We start from the raw sequence: 21346 nt of genomic DNA, 5'->3' as shown, positions 1-21346 counted from the left end.
TATTTCTGCTCATTGCCCATCAGGTTGGGTGACTCGTCTACACCATAAACTACTGAAGCTTGAGGGACATAAATATCATATTTATTCAACATTTATTGCTGGTTCAGCAATATTCTTAAGAATTTTTTCTTAATGCTTATGCAGATTCACTATGTTTCCTTACAAATACTGAGAATCAAAGCAAGATTGGCAAATGCTTTTTATGTCTCACCCTTAAGAAATAATGTGATGGATTTATTCTTTTTATAATTCAGAGCTAAACCAAAGAGGAAACACCATAACTATGTCAGTACATTCATGTACATATGCACACACACATAAATACATGTTATTTTCTAGCGCTACCTTATTTTTCCCAACTTTTTAAAAAGTGGGTACCATTTTTTTGTTCCTGAATTTTCAAAGAAATATTTTTAGTACATATATTTTCTTTTTCTGTGTATTGTTTTTACCCTGTGTGCATATACATGAGCCTTAAGTAACATTTTTTCAAAACAACTACTATAAGAAGCATTTGGGAAGACAATTTGGGAAATTTTATATGTAAATACATGAACTGATAACAGTTCTCTAAAATTTTTATGTTTCCAAATATTTTTTCATACTGTCTCATTAAAACATTGTTAAAAAATATATGTGATTAAAAAAAATACATGATTCAGAACAGGTGATTTCCAATTTTCTTGAAAATTCAAAGATCACATGGTAGTTAAAAAGCTTTCTACCTTATCCATTTAATCATTTAAGGTCTACTCTTGAGAAACCCACTGTGTAATTTTATGTGGTATAAAGTTAACATTTATGGTAAGATTCAGTGAAGCTCTATTAAAGGTAAGCCAACCTTCAGAATCAGAGGTACTGTATTTCTATCATCCATTATGTGGACAATGGTCTTCTTTCTTCCTATAAAAATGCGTGCTACATTTTCATTCACCATAAAAATACATTAAAAACTCGTAATTATGGCAGTAATGATGCCTTTTAAATAGTGCTAAAAAGTTTAAAAGTACAACACCTCTCAAAAGACTTATATAATATGCAAAATAAATTATTATGCCACTTCATTTAGTGAATATTAAGTAAGCTTCCTTAGCTACTTGTGCCATCGGTTTATTTCACTCAGCTGAATAGTCTAATAATATTTTCATTAAATATTTATATGAACAATCAAACACTGCAAATGAAGAGCATATCCCTTGACATTCAAGATGGTTTCCAGGCTGATATCAGCAGTTTGTTATGTTGGTAGGGCTCATTTGCTATGGCTTAGAATGATGTTTTCCATTAGCTGTGAGTATCTTATGTCTGACCTTAGAATAAAGGCTATTCATCATGCCTTCTAATTTCTAAATTTTATTTCTTCATTGAGAAAGTACTGACGATGGAAAATTAAGTGCATTTAAAAGCTGGGGTAATGTTATACTAATTCAGTCAAGGAAACTGATTAACGCAGATTATTTTTTAAAGCAATAGAAAATACACTCTTTGGTTTTATGTGTTTAATACTATCCTGTTCATATAACTTATACACCCATTAAATAAAGGTGAATCTAGTATTTGACTTCCAATTTATATATGATTTTTTGATTAATGAATGCATGATAGCATGATGACTGCTATAACATTTAATTTGAAATCCTACAAATGTCATTATATGCTAATTCTGTACATTTCTCCTGAAATATTTATTTAACTTTCATGGATACTATTTGAGATTACTAGAAGTTAATATCAAAATGATGCTGCATATGATTTAGAATATAAATCCAGAAACTAGATTCAAATAAACACAAAATTTTGGGGTGATCATTTTGAGTATTTAAAGAGTTATAACTAAAATTTAAAGGAGTAATAAATAATTATTAACTTTGTTAAAATTTTCTATAAAATGTGATATTAGAAATCTGTAATCACAAACTTGGAAGTACACACAAAAAATTATTTTATTTAAATCAAATTAAATACAACTTAGTTTCATCCCTTGGGGTTAATGAGCAACTTAACCTGGATCATTACTAGGACTTATGCATAACGTGGCTCAGAGCCATGTGAAGGCCCCAGGTGTCTTTCTTAACTTCAGGCTTTAGTATTACCTGTTTGCTAATATGGAACATTATCCAAACCTGCATAGTCCCTGTGGTCTGACTGTTTTGCTACTTCCATGATATATTTGGGCATTGGAAATTTTGATGAGGACCAAAACCCTGGTGTCTAACATAAAGCCTTTTAGTCACAGTAAATAGGCAAATCTTCCAAACTCTTCAAGGTATTACAAGGACCATAATCATTATCCTCACTTGTTCCAGAAACTGCAAACCTTAGACCAAGCTCTACTGTTGAAAAACCTCTTCCCTATCATAATATTTCCAATTTCCCACTCCATAGTCACTAGTTAATCATGTTCTGTGTATTTCTTGAGAACACAGTACAATGTTCTCAGTAAGTTATATGCATTTTTGTTTCTTGTTTTTTTTTTTTTCAAGAGTTTATTTATTTACTTGAGAGAGCAGAGCAGATGAGCAGGGGGAGGAACAGAGGTGGAGGGAGAGGGACAAGCAGACTCTGCCCTGAGCATGGAGCCCAATGTGGGGCTCGAATCCCAGATCCTGAGATCATGACTTGAGCTGAAACCAAGAACCAGACACTTAACCAACTGAATCATCCAGGCACTCATTTTGGTATTTTTAATTACTGAAACAAAAAAGATTGAAAACTGCAACTTCTAGAAGAACCACTTATGTTTTTATAATAGCTTGAATGACCATATTATTTGTCATTCAAACCAGAACACTTTGAGAAGGGATTAATAATCATGGCAAGGAAACAGATACAGCTAGTTCTCTCAGATTAGGCTCCCAGGAAGAGACCCTGATTTGTAGTAAAGTGCTTTTTAAGATATAGTCCCAAGAAAATCTGGTAGATGAATGGGGAGGTAGAACTACAACAGGAAAGAAACCAAGAAAGAATGCCATATCCAGTGAAGTCCCACAAAAGTTGTGGGGTGGGGGAAAGGCAGGGAGGAGTACCAGATCACGTATAAGACATCCAGTTACACTGGGTTTAATGTTGAACAAAAATTAATTGTTTGGTGTAAGTATATGTAGAATATTGCATTCTTCTTGGGCATCCTGTATTGTTATTTGCTATACTTGACAACCCTACCTAAGAGGTCTCTGGAGAGAGAAAAAGTATCGGTCGCACTTAAGAGAGCCAGGGGACAAGGGAGCTAGAATATTTAAACCCCTGTACCCATCAGTCATTAAGTGTAGTTCTAGATGAATATCAATTCCCAGGTACTTCCAGCACTCTGTGTGCTGCCAAAGTGGGTTACAGGAGTCTGAGAGTAGCCCTCCCAAAGAGAAGACACAAGTGCTCGCTACTGGGACAGAAGCCACACTTACATGAAACAAATCTGAGGGGGTATATGGGCAAAGCCCCGACAGCATCTGTTGCCCGCATATTAACCCAGGAAAACAGAAATATGTGGTCATCCTAGCACAGCTAGCAATCTATACTTATAGCTTGAAAGAGCTCCCAGACACCAAGAAATACTTTTTTGGAATTGAAGGATAAGGGGTTCTTCCAGAACACTGGAAAAAATAGCATACCCTCCCACATACTCATAGATTTATACATCTCAATAAATTACTTTGCCACAAGAATTAATTGGGACACATACCTTCCATTTTCCAGATATGGAAATCAATTGATTCCCTGAAGACTCTTTTAACCTGACAGAAATTAAAAGGTCATGAAATGAAGCTTCTTGATTTATTTTCACACAAATTTAGCCATTTGTGATATATTAGTGTCCCATAAACGGAGCTAACATGCACATTATTTACACTCTACCTGAAGATTTATTGGACTTCATGTGGTACAGAAGGCAAAACCTTCCCCAATTAAAAGTGAAAAAACTCAAGATATAAGTCATAACTTGAAAAAAGCATCCATTTCCTTTTAGGTTATTCTGGTAATTTCATATCCTAAACTTAATGTATAGGCATCCTAGATAATTAGGATGCTAATTACGATTGGAGTTTTCCTCTTACCCAAAGGACTTCTACAGTTAAATTATTCTAAAAGTTAACTACAGTTTTCTGACTCCTTGGGGTGAGTTGGAAAGTCGCATAATGAAAATGTGCCTCGAGGTTAAAGAAGGCCTTCTCCTGTAATATATACTGCCTAATTATTCAAGATAGAAACATTACTGCTTCACATAGACATTCCACAGTTTCTATTCTACCACTGGATTGGCCCTTAATTACCTCATTGCTTCTGTTACTACATGCACGTAAGTATGAATATAGTAGGTAATGGTTCACGAAATAGTTAAATGGTAAGGTAATTAGGTTGACATCCTAGAGACAGTGCTTAATAGCACTACAGAGCCCAACACGATGTCCTTTAAGAAAATATGAAAAGTAACTTTAAGTTCAGAGCCCTAATTGGGATGTATATATACTTTCCAGCAAGCCGCATTGTATAGATCTTCCTCTCTTCAGAGCCATGGGACCAAAGGTATACAATGTTGGGTATACCCAACATAAGGAACAACTTGTTCCATATTCTAGAAATATGCTTCTATTTAAATATGCTTCTAGTTAAATTCTATTTAACTATGGAATTAATAGATATATTCTAGAAATATTCTAGAAAAAGAAATAGAAATATTCTAGAAATATGGAACAAGTTGTTCCTTAAGCATTAAAAATCTTGGCCCCTCCTAATTCGATTACATCCATGTTCCTTTAGTTAGCCTCCAAGGTCTGCTTTTATCTGACCCCAGCCTCCTTCCTAACCTCATCTCCTAGTGGTCCCCTTTTTAGCACATACTATTATAGACATACACAAAATTAACACTGTATCTTCCCTTCTTCTTTGCTAAATCAGCTCCATCAGCTCCATGTAGAGACTACACATCTAGAATGTGGTCTCTACATCCCCTTCTCAGCCTACTAAGCTAATAGATACTTATCCTTTAATATTCAATTCAGGGAACACACTCCACAAAGCCTTCTCTTTGTTTCATAGACTTGGTCAGGTATTTGACTAAGTCTCCCACAAAGTACAGTATATATCCCATCTCCACGACTTGATGCGTTGGTGTACCTTTACCTACTTATTTGTCCCATTCCCTGGAGAGAAAATTTTTTAGAGGAGAAGATGAGACCTAACTTCTTTACATTCTCTAAATTTAGCAGAACATCTAGAACACATAGAAGGATTTCATTAACAGTCTGCTGAATGGTTGAGTAATGGATGAATGAATAACAAAGACTCCGGCCAACTATGAAAACTCAAAATCAATAAGCATGAATGTAGGATAAGAAGATGTCAAGACTTCTGTTTAAATATGGGTCTAGTTCAGAGCGTATCATGCTTAGCGAAATAAGTCAAGCAGAGAATGACAACTATCATATGATCTCCCTGATATGAGGAAGTGGTGATACAACATGGAGGCTTAAGTGGGTAGAAGAAGAATAAATGAAACAAGATGGGATTGGGAGGGAGACAAACCATAAGTGACTCTTAATCTCACAAAACAAACTGAGGGTTGCCGGGGGCAGGGGGTTTGGGAGAAGGGGGTGGGATTATGGACATTGGGGAGGGTATGTGATTTGGTGAGTGCTGTGAAGTGTGTAAACCTGGTGATTCACAGACCTGTACCCCTGGGGATAAAAATATATGTTTATCAAAAATAAAAAATTAAAAAAAAAATTTAATAAAAAATAAAAATAAAGTTCCTCCAAAAAAAAAAAAAAAAAAAAATATGGGTCTAGTTCGGGGGTGCCTGGGTGGCTCAGAGGGTTAAGCCTCTGCTTTCAGCGCAGGTCATGACCTCAGGGTCCTGGGATTGAGCCCCGCATTGGGCTCTCTGCTCAGTGAGAGTCTGCTTCCTCTTCTCTCTCTCTCTGCCTGCCTCTCTGCCTACTTGTGATCTCTATCAAATAAATAAATAAAATCTTTAGAAAAAACGTTATAAAAAAATATGGATCTAGTTCATTCTAAGTTGACCTTTAAATAGGGCTATAATGCAGATAATTGTTAGCTGGCAGATTTATAAAATTATCTATTAATTCCATAGTTAAATTGAAACATGAATTTCATTGTAGAGTTTTTTATAGGTCTATCATGAACAAAGGCATGATATAATATACACAACATTTTTAAAAATCTATCTATCTATCTATTTATTTATTTATTTATTTGACAGAGAGCAAGAAATCACAAGTAGGCAAAGAGTCAGGCAGAGAGAGAGAAGGGGAAGCAGGCTCCCCACCGAGTAGAGAGCCAAATGTGGGGGTCGATCCTAGGACCCTGAGATCATGACCTGAGCTGAAGGCAGAGGTTAAACCCACTGAGCCACCCAGGTGCCTCAATATACAAAACTTTTTTTTTTTTTTTTTTTTTTAATTTTTTATTTTTTATAAACATATATTTTTATCTTTTTACATCCTATTTCAAATAATTGTTTTTCATCTCTGTACATAGGTGTGTATATATTTGATAATGTAAATTATATATAAATGATTATAGTAATTTTACTCTGAAGATAAAATAGTAATTATTCATGTGCATATGTCTATATCATCTATGCCTTAAGAGTTAAGGAAGATAAGAACTAACTTTTTAATAAAGACAATTGATTAGTTCTATCAAAATCTGTTAATAACAATATTTAAAATGTCAGACCAACTCCAAACCCTTTCATTTTAATCTTTCTTAATTCCCATGAAAAAAAAATTTCATTTAGTCTCATCAGAAAAAAAATAGAGGTTGCCTAAAACCAACAAGTTAGAACTGGATTCTAGTAATCAAGGACTCTGCCTATCATCAAAGCATTAGACCATTATTCTCTCTTACTATTTAATTAGAATCTAGTAATTGTCATTTTGCACATAAATTAAATTCTTTGAGGAACATTAGATGATACCCTAACATTTAAAATAGTGCTTTTCATCTTTAATATAATTTATAAACATGAATTAAGTAATCTTCCAAAGTGGCTATTTGAAAATTTTATCTCCCTTGAAAGTAATTATGCTTAAAATTTCTACTTAGTGGCATTGTACTTAATTTTGCAACCATTACACTTCATAACTAAACTAATCCATCACTTTCTCCCCAATTACCATTTACTTTGATACTAAATGAGATAAGCATTAGACACTTAAATAGTAATTTTATCAAGGACTTAGACCAGTGAACAGTTTTATCCTTCACATTCTAGCTCTTGTTCTTCTTGGGCCATTCTCAAGGTGCAGTTCAGTTCCTCAGAAATAAAGTGGGCAATGGTCTCTTATATCCCATTCTTTAGGAAGAAAAAATGTTCACCACTACAAATATCACTTAGGTGCCATATTACTGGTGAAATGAAACGAAGAACTGTCTTATGTATTATCTACCTGTTTGCACTGAATGAACAGAGACACGTTTGGGTAATGCAAGTAATACAAATTTATAAGAGAACATATGGGGGAATAGGAAAGAAGAAACGTGTCTGAGAATGTCACATACAAAATTGCCCACAGAAGGGTTATAAATGCCCCCTTTGTGCTCTTAGTATATCCCTACATCAAGCCATAGGCTACTAATGTTTTACTTAGTAAGCTGGTTACAGACCAATTAAATGCCGGTCAGAATGGCAGGGTCACGGGGCACAAGGTATGGTGATCTTTATATAAAGATTTTCTTCATGGTAAGCTGAACAACCACCACGTTCTTAACAAATATCCAAAGGGGACAAAATAAGATTTAGGTACCTGATGCTTATCAGAAGAAACGCAATGCAACTATCAGTGATGGTGAAGCTTCAGAGTTTTTCAGGTATAAAAATAATCATTTCGGGAGTAGTTACTTTATGTGATGTGCACTGCATATGTCAAATTATTTTATTTAGTCATTATAACAGCACATGAAGCTAAATATTGTTAGCCTTATTTTATAGATGAGGCCCAGAAATTTAGGGAACTTGATCAAGTTCACACAACTAATAAGTACTATAACAAAAATATCAACTCAGGTTTGGCTGATAGTAAACCTAGTTCTTTCCTCAATTAAACCACACCGCCTTTCACAGTAATTACTACAGAATCAATTAATGGTTACAGGTTGATTCTCATGCTGATTAGTGACATGCATACATACTAATTTCTCACTCTTGGAAACTTGGAGTATATGTCTCTCCTATTTGGGAGAGGGAAAACAAAAATGTTCATGGCTATGAAAAAAGCAGTTCTTTTTCTTTGGCTCAGAACTAATGGGAGAAAAAATTCAGGTGCATTCAACAAAGAAAAGATCATTAGGAATAGTCAGGGAAAAAAAAAAAAGGAATAGTCAGGGAGTACCTTATCCCTTGTCCTCTGTTTTCTAGGCTGGTGCTTCCTGAATGATGCCATGTTGCCTCTTTGCTTGATGGCCTTTCTACTGGATAGCCAGCTCATTCTTTTTATAACTAGGAGAAAAATATTAATAGTTCAAATCATGGGTAAATCAAATATACTCTGATATGCTGCACATAGCATTTTGTTCTCTACAGAACAAATTCTGTGTTCATAAATAACCCTTAGAAAACCACATATAAAGCACACTAACTCCAAGAAGAATTTAGACCTTTGATCCTTGGACAGAATATGTTGAATACTAAAACAGGTTTTCTCACTAGAATTCAGCAAAACAGTAGTATAATAAAAAGAAGCCTTTGGATTTTGCTTATTTTGAAAAATTCGTGTATTTTCCATATTACAATCAAATTTTTACCCCATACGAATCAATGAAGCTGGTGGTGATAAAACAGAAGAAAAAACGAAACAGCAAAATATTTCTGAAGCATACCATGCTCTTCTTTTACTGATACAAATTTTGAGAGGTATCTTTGAACCTATAAATTGAGCTGCTTGGAAAAACACCCCAAAATACATGATAATAATGTGATTTGTGAGCATTAAGTCTTTCAAACCAAACTCTAACCCTAAAAAAGCCTTGCTTCATGTATTTATTACCTGAAAAAGAGGAAGCACTTCTAAAGGAGTTTTTACTTCTATTTTTTTTAAATATATATTTTTTATTTTCTCTGAAAACTGAGAGAATACCCATAAAATTCAAAAGACTGTAGGGAGCGCTTGCTCTTATATAAGCAATAAGAATTCTTGTTTTGCCCAGAGGCTACAGCAAATCTTGTTCTTTTTAAGAAAACTTGTTTTCTTGGCCTATGGAAGTCTGTTTAAAATGTGTTTTGCCTTATGAGTAATGTAGTTTCTCTAGTACTTCTATCTATGTAAGACACTTTGTTCTTGTGATGCTAAATAGCAGTATTAGTCACTTAAGGTATTCAAGCTATCATCTCTCTGGATCCCTCTGGCCAATACCATTCTCCTTTCCTCTCTTCCTCCCCTAGAAACTAGGGTTTCTATTTAAACAAAGTAGTAAAAATCATTTGTTCATTTCCAAGTAGGAAGTTAAATGCAAATATGTTCTCTCTTTGCACAAGGTAAGGGGTCAAATGAGTAAGATATTCTGGCAACACCTCAACTATGAGAAGGTCTTGAGAGTAGGGTCTACTAACTCAGCAGCCTTATGTGGCTCGAAGGCTCACACAGACACTGGCTTTTGCTTCCACACAAAGCAGGAAAAGGGAAACCTTGGGATTTTGCTGTATTCTTGGCACATCACACAGCAGTGGCATGAAGCCTCTTCTGATCTAGCTGCCAGAGGGGTTCTGCCATCTCTCTCCTGGGAACTCTAAGACACAATAGCTTTTCATCTTTAGACTTTCCTTTCATTCTCCTCTCTCTTTCATCCCAGACAGGGCAGAAATATTAACCTTAGGAATAGAAAAAAAACTGACGTTGACTGTTCAAAAACATCTAATCCTTCTGCCATATGGAATAGTTGGAAATATCAAAAAAAGAAGCCTCCATCTGTTTACGTCTCAAAACATTATCCTCACATACTTATTCAAATTGATGTCTTTTCGGCAGATATCTTTGCCTGCTAAAGACAAAAATGTCACAGAAATTGGGAACATTTGACATCTCTTTATACTGTAGATGCTTTTTAAAATCATGGCTTGAATCCTTTAAAGCACTATAGAAAGAATCCAAGGCAGTTTCCAAGACATAGTAAATATTCAATTAATGATACATATTTATTATTATTATTATAAAACTAAGTTTATAATTATTTTGAGTAGGACATGCCATGAGGGGAATGGGACCCAACTTCAAACCCTGTTTAGGTTGACCTACTTCCTAAGGTATCCCAGATCCAAAGTTACTGTTCTTTTACTGTTTCTAGTCTTTTAAACTGAACTTGAATTTTCTCACTCATTTGTTCGTCACCTTTATTCAGGAAATATTCAGTAAGGCAGCAAGCACAATAATAAATAAAGAGAAAATAAAATAATAACATATACTGAATTCATAGTAATTAATAACACCCTGCCTTCATATCTACAGTCTAGTGACAGATTGGTATTAACCAAGTAATTACCCAAACTGGTATTATAGTATGTGTTAGGTAGGAAAACTGCAAAAGATCACATTTGTCAGAGAGGTCAGGGAAGGCTGCATCGCTTGATCTGAGACCTAAGAAATGTCTCACACTCCTTATTCTGTTAGGAACTGGATCAGAAGGGAAAGAAAGTACGTGCCAGGCAGTGAAGATAACATATACAAAGATCCCTGGGTAGAAAAGAACATGCCAGGAACTATGGATTGTAGGAAGGTAGAATAGCAAGGACAAGAGAATGTGTAAGATGAGGCTGGGCAGTGAGATATTGGTGAGGTCATTCAAGCTCCTAGCCTTTAATGCGGACTTTAGCTTGACATTCAGAGCACAAATGAGGGCTGAAAACATGAGAGTGACATGGACATAATTAGAAGTAAATTGGGGAGGGAACAAGTACGAGAAGATTGACGTGAGAAGTGGCACTTTTCAGTTTTACTGCGAAGATGCAGAGAAGAGAGATGTCAGCTTGCAAGAGGAGCAGAATGGCAGCAGGGAGAAATGATGGCGTCTGCAATATTTATGAAGTGAAGTCAACATTGCTGCTAATTGACGGCACGAGAGGGAGGTGTTAAGGATGACTAACAGATTTCTAGTTCTGAATTGTAGGGAATAGGTTGGGAAGAATTGTTTTAAAACAAGACAATGATGTAGGCAGTGCCTTTCCCTTCATGGCCTGTTTTACTCATGTGTGTAGAACAGCTACTACTCTGATGGCAGGTTGCCTATGATTTTCTATATATTTATAATTATCCCTCTACCAGAAAAAGTACAAAGTTTAGTTTGACTTGATTTTCTGTTCCCACCCCATATGATTATTATAGAGGAGTAAGCCAATACACTCAATAAAATAATGTAATGTTAGCAATTTAAAGGATTTTAGGAGGGCGCCTGGGTGGCTCAGTGGGTTAAGCCGCTGCCTTCGGCTCAGGTCATGATCTCGGGGTCCTGGGATCGAGTCCCGCATCGATTCCCGCATCGGGCCCTCTGCTCAGCAGGGAGCCTGCTTCTCTCTCTCTCTCTCTGCCTGCCTCTCCATCTACTTGTGATTTCTCTCTGTGAAATAAATAAATAAAATCTTTAAAAAAAAAAAAAGATTTAAAAAATTAAAAAAATAAAGGATTTTAGGAAACTTGTGCCATTTTGAGAAAGGAAAAAAGTGACACAAGACTACAAGTAGTAGTAAATTCTTAATATGTTCCAGATATTCTCTTTGTAACATGAAAAATAAAGACATAGGACCTATCAGTACTTTGGAAGATATAAATTCACTAGAATGTCTGACAGTAGTAGAAATTCTTCATTTATTTCTAAAATCCATGTGTACAGATTAATGAGCACATGATCATCCCCAAGCCTCTAACAGCATTTGTATGGACTGGATTTCTACTAGTATTGTACTCTAACTCAATTCTAAGACCCTATAAAGGAGTACACTTAATTTTATGTCATTGCTTACATTCAGTGTCATGGCATATGCTGTATAAATCCTGACTATGGCCCTCTAACCAATGTCATAATCCCATATAAATATATATAACTTATTTCAAAGTTATTGAAATGCCTCTTATTAAGAAATGGTGAGCATAAGTGATTTCTTCCAAAATATGTTAATAATTAAATAAAATAATGCTGTTTTAAAAATAAAAAAATACATACTCCATATATATTCATTACTTTACAACAGTGTGATCCAAGTTAAACCCCATCTCCAAGTTCCACCAAGCATACATTCTTCTTTTATGAGAATATATATGACAGTTAAATTATGTGTTTATCATTTTCACTGAAAATATCTGACATTTATAGGTTGTGGTAAAAACAAATTGGGTAATTTTGCTGCCTTAAAAAAGACAAACCCATTATAAAAACTGGATGATCTCTCCTCTCAAAGGAGTACAGATTCTGTTTCAAATGGGGTTTTTACATTTTTTCTCTTATGTACATAAAATAAAAAGAATTGCAGACACTGACAAGCTTTGTCAACCAAATTTTTTTTAAGTGGGATACATTAGCTCTTGGCTAATAGAAATTTAAAGTCATTTATTGACTTAAATGAAATAAAATAATGAAAACAGAATGCTTTTCTTGTTGGCACAATCTGTGTTATTATTCCTAGGTTGTTCTGTTAAAGCACATTTATTTTGTATTGTATCTTATGACCAAGGTTAGAGGGGTTCTCTGAAAGTATGAATATAACTAAGCCCTATCACCCAACCAGAATTCTTCTGCACCTTTTCAAGGGCATTACAGTGGAATTTTGTATGAAGGTGATTGCTTCACCCAAAGGAAGATCTAGAAGGTCTAGTTCTCTCTTTATATTCTAGGCCAAAGAGAACAGCTTGACTTTCAGGTCTCCACCTTCTCTTTGGGAAAGGGAGGTATGCATTAGATTCCACATAACCTTCCAGTCATAGCACTTAAGCTACAGTACTATAGAATGCTTGCTAGAGATTCAGGTTCTGAACTGCAAGATAGAATATCTTTAAGTTCTTCTATGCATTCTCAAGGAAATAACCCAAGCTTAAAAGAGAGAGGGGATTCTTCAGTTACAAACAAAATTATGTTTATAATTTTGAATATATTATTCATCCTATAAATCATAGAGGCCCTAATGATACCTTCTCTTCAACAGATCATTAAGACAACAAATTATGACAGTATTATTTAGTGTCCAATTTTCAGATTCCATGTCATCATGATGTAAGACCTTTAAATAGGGAAATAAAAAAAACAAAATGGCAACTAACAAATACCACAGTTTTATGGCAAGATGGCAATGTCTGTGACTTAGGGCAAGAAAATCTGAAAAAGCATTGAGGCATCTAATGCAGCAGGGTCCCCTGTTAAACTTGTCTCCATAAATTCCACCATTTTGAATTTGGAATTTGCCATTTCTTCCTCCTTTCAAGCTATACATCCCACCAAAAGGGTGTATGACTCTACTTCTACTGGTACCTCAGGCCCTGCCCTTGTGGGTCATTTATTCACATCCTTTCATTTTCACTAAATATATTAACTCTTTTTTATAGGTACCTGAAAAAAGACTTCCATACTGGACATATTGAAAAGATAGGCTTAATTTTAGCTTTCAGTCTTATTTTTCCATGATGTATCCCTGCTTCTTAAATACCATAGAATCTTTGCATTGTTCAAAATGTGGATCAAAAAGTACACTTCTCAGGTTTATTATAAGAATGAAATGAGACAGCGGAATATATTAGCGGAATGTCAAAAACATTATAAATCTCAGGGCACCTGGGTGGCTCAGTCGGTTAAGCATCTGTCTCCAGCTCAAGTCATGATCCCAGGGTCCTGGGATCCAACCCCATCAAGGCCCAGGCTCCCTGAGTCTCCCTCTCCCTCTGTACACACATCCCTTTTCTTGTGCTCTCTCTCACTCTTTCTCTCTCTGCCTGAAATACATAAAATCTTTTAAAAAAATTAATAAACCTCAAAAAAGGAGAACAGAGGGGAATTCCCCTAATGTCAAAACTTCAAAATATGAAAACTCTCACAAGTAGTTTTGGTTTAAAACCACTACAGACTGCCTAGAAATGGGCAATATGAAAATATTACTTTAATAGCCTACTTAAAACATCTTAAGCAATGCTTAGAAAAATAATGAATAATCTAATGATTTATATTACTAAGCAGAAAAAAATATAATGAATATCCAACCTAAAAAGCAATAAGGAAAATAAAACATATATATAGAAAAAGTAATAAATAACATATATCAAATAAATAAATAGCATATATTAAATTAAAAAGTATAATATAGTTAGATTTCTGAGAAATTAATCTAAAAGTAAAATAAAGAATAAAACAGATAAATCTTTAACTTTTAAAAAAGGAAAATAAAAATACACCAAACAAAAATAAAAGATGCAAATTTTCATAGAAGATGGCATTAAAGATTTATAAACAATGAAAATCAATTTGCAAATGTAGATAAAATAATCAATGATAACTCACTCAAGGTAGCTACAAATTAAAACATACAGATTACCAAAGAAGAAAGAGAGAAATTTGTGAAAGAATAACCTCTCACACCTCTGCATACAAACCAATCCAAAATAAAGCACTAATCACAGATACTTCAGGAAATTCATGGAATTTCTCAACTCCTTAAAATTACTTAAGCAATTTAACATTTATGCTATTTAAATTGTTTAAGAGCATTTTTAACAAATATAAACAAAATGAAAGACAAACAAAATAATAATATGTTTTCACTTATTGGACATAAATCCTAAATTTAATATTATGAGACAGAACATAGGAGCATAACACAATAGTAATATATTATTAATTAAAATCTTACTGGATTCAGATATAATTCAACAGAAGGAATCTACTTATATGTAGATTCAAATATAAAATATATATAATCACTTCTTAAATGTGCACTATTGGGTATTTACCCTAAAGATACAAATGTAGTTATCCAAAGGGACACATGCACCCGAATGTTTATAGCAGCAATGTCCACAATAGCCAAACTATGGAAAGAACCTAGATGTCCATCAACAGATGAATGGATCAAGAAGATGTGGTATATATACACAATGGAATACTATGCAGCCATCAAAAGAAATGAAATCTTGCCATTTGCAACAACATGGATGGAACTAGAGCGTATCATGCTTAGCGAAATAAGTCAAGCAGAGAAAGACAACTATCATATGATCTCCCTGATATGAGGAAGTGGTGATGCAACATGGAGGCTTAAGTGGGTAGAAGAAGAATAAATGAAACAAGATGGGATTGGGAGGGAGACAAACCATAAGTGACTCTTAATCTCACAAAACAAACTGAGGGTTGCCGGGGGGAGGGGTTTTGGGAGAAGGGGGTGGGATTATGGACATTGGGGAGGGTATGTGATTTGGTGAGTGCTGTGAAGTGGTGATTCACAGACCTGTACCCCTGGGGATAAAAATATATGTTTATAAAAAATAAAAAATTTAAAAGAAAAAAAAAAAGTATTTGATAAAAATTTAACAACCACGTTTGATTTAAATAGCACATAAACGTTTATATCATGGATATTTATTTGACATTAGGAAATACAGATTTAAGTTGAAACATATATTTAGATCTAAATCTAGAATATGTAGTATTAATATGGGTATAGATTTTCATGTGCAAATCAGTGCTCTTGTTAAATTTAGAAACAGTGAAAGGATATTCACTATCACTAATATTGTTTAACATTTATTTGGATGTAACAGCTTATGTGATTGACAAAAGAGAGAAATAAGAAACAAGCGAAACCATCGTTATTTACCCAAAACAACACTGTGTGCCTGGAAAACTAAAGTAAATCAACTGAAAAACACTTTTAAAAAATAAGGGCAATCTCTTGGAGGTTGGAATTTGAATTGCCTTCCTCTATCAAAAACAAAACCAGTTTGACAAGCATCCACTTAAAATAGCAACAAGAAAGGATTAAGATTACAGAAATATATTTAAAAAGCAATGTTCAAGATTCATGTGAAATAAATTGTAAAACTCTCTAGTGGGGAACATAAAAATAAAATTTGAATCAATTAAAAGGCAATACGCTGTCCCTAGGCTAGAAACACTCAGTAAAATAAAATGTTAAATTTTCTTTCTTTTTTTTTTCTTTCTTAAATCTTTTTTTTTTAAATTTTTTATTTTTTATAAACATATATTTTTATCCCCAGGGGTACAGGTCTGTGAATCACCAGGTTTACACACTTCACAGCACTCACCAAATCAATGTTAAATTTTCTAAATTAATATTTAAAGTATAATCTGTTACCAAAAAACCACCATGCAATTTTTTTTAAACAAGTGAATTTTAAAGTTTCTACATACAGACATTAAAAATAACAAGAAGAAAAAGAATAACAACAACAGCAACAGTAAAGTTCTGGAAATTCTATTATTCTGGTACTGATGCAATATTAGACAGAGAAACCAAAAGGAAGGAGAAAATAAGTAGTCTTAAATTAGACCTTTATTACCATACACACACACACACACACACTCTCTCTCTCTCTCTCAGGATTTTTGCATAAAACATCAGTGAGTTTTTATTATAAATGAAAATAATGGATTATTCAATGAACACTCTTGGGACAAATTCGTGTCTTGAGAATATATAAAACTACTATCTCATAGCTTACACTAGAATTAATTCTTGATGGATTCAAGATTTAAATATGTAAAATAAACTGCAATTGTACAAGAAGAAAAGTATATCTTCAGTGTGAAAAAAATCTTTCTGAATTTCACATGAAACATGAGAAGCCATAAAAACAGTATGTAAATTACAATAAAGTAGTCTCCTTGGCAATATATACTATTGCAGAGTCAAAAGCAAACATCAAAGAGAAACAAAGCAAAAACAACCAAAAACAACATCACCAAAAAACGTCTAGTAACAAAAAGATGGTTTCCTTCAGAGTTCATTCAAATCCATTAAAACACACACACACATACACATACAGAAATTAACTGATAATTTGTAAAGGGAACAGTGATAGTTCACAAAGAAAGTAAATATGTATGAAAATATATAGGAATAATAAAAATAAGTTAAACTTGTCTTTTATTCTGGTATCATAGTATTCTACTGCCCTCTGAAAACTCATAGATACTGAATAAATTACAATAAGTATATTTTAAGATGCATTTCTAAGTCTGTAAAAAATTGGGGGAAATCCCAAAGAACCATTTAGACTAACAGAGGTGGTAAATTGAAGAAAACAGTAAATACTAAGGAAGGGACAAATATCCAAATCAGAAAACCAGAGCACTGAAAATTAAGATGCTTAACTCTCAAAGCTCTAGTTAAAGGGCCAATTGGGAAAAAATAAACTATTCTTGGACAATGAAGGGTGAGAGTCCCCAGGCCCTCCAGCAGTGCCAACCAATTAAACTTTCCATGTGGAAGTATTCCATAGCTGTGCTACCAACATAATAGTCATTAGCTGTATGAGGCTATTGAGCACTTAAAATATGCCTAGTGCAGCTGATGATTTAAATATTTAATATTATTTATTTACCTTATTTATTTATTTTTTTTAAAGTAGGCTCTATGCTCAAGGTGGGGCTGAAACTCATGTCTGGAGATCAATGGTCCCATGATCTACCTAGTTTAAATTTTAAAAGACATACAGGGTTGGGACCTAGTGTATTAGCAGAGCTAAGGAGCCTTTACACCAAAAAAAGACTGGGTTACACAAGCTCTCTTTCTATGCAAAATGGTGCTAACAATGAAAGTTGAAACTTGGTATCTTTAGATCAACACTATATAGAAAAAGAGGAAAATAAATATTGCGTTAGAAATATATTATTTATTGATTATGGGAATACTAAATCAATATGTTAAATTAGACATGTTTTTTTAATTAAAAATAAATTTATAAGAACTAAATAGCTGGACATTAAGTCCATGTAAACTGGGCGGGTATGTGCGTGTGTGTGTGTGAAATCAAAATGAAAACATCCTAAGCTCAGTGAATTATTCAGAAGGAAGTTAGACACTGATTAACCCTAGAAATGGTAATAAAATTCACAGTTGTATTGCAAGTTTAAGAATATAAATGGAAAGAAAAATTTCAAATCTAGTACAAGGAGAAAAACTGAATGGGAAAAAATGATGGTTAATAAAGGAAGTAAGAAAGGAAAAAAAAGATAGAAAAAAGGATGACAAGAATGTTGAAATGCATCCAAAAATATTTAAAATTATCTCAATAAATGCTAGTAAATTAAGTCAACTGAAAGACAGAGATTGTGGGTTGGATTAAAGATCCACTCTAACTTTTTTTGATCACAGTAAGATGTTTGTTCCAAACATAAAAACACAGAAATACTGCAAGGAATGGTCTGGAAACACATACAGGAAAGTGGCAACTGAAAGAATGCTGAAGTAGTGTGATTAGGATAAAACAGAGATTTTAAGGTGAGAAGATTTACTAGAGGTAAAAATGGTGACTATAGAAACATAATAGCTTTAATTGACTTAGAAGATATTAAAATTCTAAATTTAAATTCATTTAATTAAACATCTTATCTTATATAGCGAATTATAGAAATTGATGAACCCATGATCACAATGGGTATTACAACACGACACTTACAAATTACTAAGAATACTACATAATTTAATGGACATACGCAGAATTATATTATCAATAATTACAGAATAAACACACACAGAAACTTAATAAAAATTAACCTAACAGGGGCACCTGGGTGGCTCAGTGGGTTAAGCTGCTGCCTTTGGCTCAGGTCATGATCTCAGGGTCCTGGGATTGAGCCCTGAGACGGGCTCTCTGCTCAGTGGGGAGCCTGCTTCTCTCTCTCTCTCTCTCTCTCTCTCTGCCTGTCTCTCTGCCTACTTGTGATCTTTATTTGTCAAATAAATAAAAACCTTTCAGAAAAAAAAATTAACCTAACAAAGTTTCAAAAACAGATATTTTATAGATTATGAAATCTTTGACCAATGCAGTGAATTTAGAAATCAATTACTAAAAAATAACTAATGCTTTTTGTATGCAAAAATTTACTCTACATGTACTAAAATTAAAAATGTGAAGAACTCTTAAAGGTTTTAGAAATAAGTATCAGACACACCTTATTTATCTAGAAGTAGTGAAATATTTCCTAAATCCCCCAAATGTATACATAATTTTAAAAGTTGAAAAATCTGATTACATTAAAATTAAGAATTTCTGCTTAATAAAAGACCCTCAAATATGAGAAAATATGTATAACAAAAATAAAAAACAATTTCTATCCAAATTACATAAGTGGTTTTTATTAATAACTATGAGAAATATATGCAACTCAATAGAAAAAATATATATATAGGCGTTTCCCAGATAAGTAAAGAACCAGTAAGTAAAAAAGTTTAACAATGCCAATTTTTGGTGAAGATATGGAGTAAAGATCACTCTCACAAACTGTTAATAATATATATAAACACATACACAAAGTTGAAAAACACCATAGCAGTATCTAATAACATGCAAGAAGACTGCATGTACTACCTGTTGATAAAAAATAGTTGTAAACACAACTATTTCTTTTCCTTAGTGAAAAATATTTTAATGTCTACTTAATTTTATTTTAAAGATTTTTTAAAATTTATTTATTTATGAGAGACAGGGAGAGAGAGGCAGAGGCAGAAAGAGAAGCAGGCTCCCTGCTGAGCAGGGAGGCCAATGAAGGACTTGATCACAGGACCCCAGGATCATGACCTGAGCCAAAGGAAGATGCTTAATAAGCATCTGAGCCACCCTGCCACCCCTTAATGTCTATTTTAGAAATTTAGCCCACTGAAGCTCAATTCTTACGAAGAAAATACTTTTTCATCAGTAATTCAATCTGATAAAAAAATATGCCAATTTATACAGAGAGATAGCAGGTATTAACAAAAGATTATGAAAGTTCTTAAACTTATTTCTGAAACTGTTTTTGATTTGTTTTGATTTTAGCATTAAACAAACAAAAAAACACATGAAGATAACTTAATGAACAATCTATGCTCCTGAAACGCTGAGACCATAATTCTTCCTGAACTATCAAGAACCTATCCAATTTCCTTATTGTTTCAACATCCTTCTTCAAATTCCTACTGCTCTCAGAAACATTAGGTTTATATAAATTCTCTAACACTTTAAAATGTGAGTTAATTAAGTACTCCAGTATAAATATATGACTATGAAAATACATTCTGTCACACACAGACACACACACACAGACACACACACGCACACAAAGTTCTCAAAAAGCTTCCCATATAATACATTTTTAGAAATATACAATTTTAGAAATATTTAAGATGACTTTTTGTTTCTTCTCCTAAATCTGTCTTTGTAGAATTTTAAAAACATTTTTCAAATATGGCATTTCCAGCAGCAGTTAATTTTCTTTTTAAATTATATAGTGCATATGTACCAAATGGGTGTTCAATTTCCTGACATTCATCCCATCTATACTTGATGAATGTCTTTATTTGCAAATGGTCACTAGGTTTCTTTATTTAGCACTGTATTTCATGGAAGATTAAATCTTCCCACTGCCCTGAAGTTACTGCTCTGAAGTTTGATTACTGATGATGATATTTCAGAAACCTATTTTCCTTTTCATATTACAGTAGTAATCTGAGGTGCTTAGAAAAAGCTCTTTTAGTTGGAAACTCAAATTTAACCTGTTTAGATCTAGCTAATCACTGCACATAAAGTTTTACTGCCTAGAGCAGATGGATGAAACAATCAAAACTCATTAATAGGTATTTCCGTATATTTTTGTCTTATTTGACATCGTAGAAGAATTCTATAATTTAGGAAACAAATAGTCTAGAAACCCTTTCCTTTTTTGGCTCACATAAAATTCTCCTCTCTCCTAATATTGTTCTTCTGGCCCATTACTCCTTGCTTTTCTGTTTGGCCTTCTCTTTCTCTACCTAACCTCTGGATTCTATAGTTTTTTTTTCTCTTTTTTATCTGAAATGTCCCCTAATTACTAAATTAATTAACAAATGTTGACTAAAGACTTTCTTTAAGCTAAATGTGATCTCATCGAGTCTCGCTACTTATAGACTAATTATGCTTAATTTCATATTTTAACTTAATATTTCTCTCAGAATTTCCTTTTTGTAGCTTGCCTGCCTAAATAATATCTTTACTTTGATAATAGACCTCTCATTCTCAGTATATCAAACTGAACATTCAAACCAAACAAAATATAAAACTAAAAATAAGAGAAAATGTATAAATGGGAGATGACAACTATTAAAGATTGACAATGTTAGACCTGAAATTTTTATTTCTATCATAACCTGTTTGTGCATTCATTT

Source organism: Mustela putorius, unplaced genomic scaffold, assembly GCF_011764305.1.
Source record: "Mustela putorius furo isolate JIRA1106 unplaced genomic scaffold, ASM1176430v1.1 tig00003845_pilon_pilon_pilon, whole genome shotgun sequence".
Classification (NCBI taxonomy): domain Eukaryota; kingdom Metazoa; phylum Chordata; class Mammalia; order Carnivora; family Mustelidae; genus Mustela; species Mustela putorius.
Note: the sequence above shows the minus strand (reverse complement) of the source record.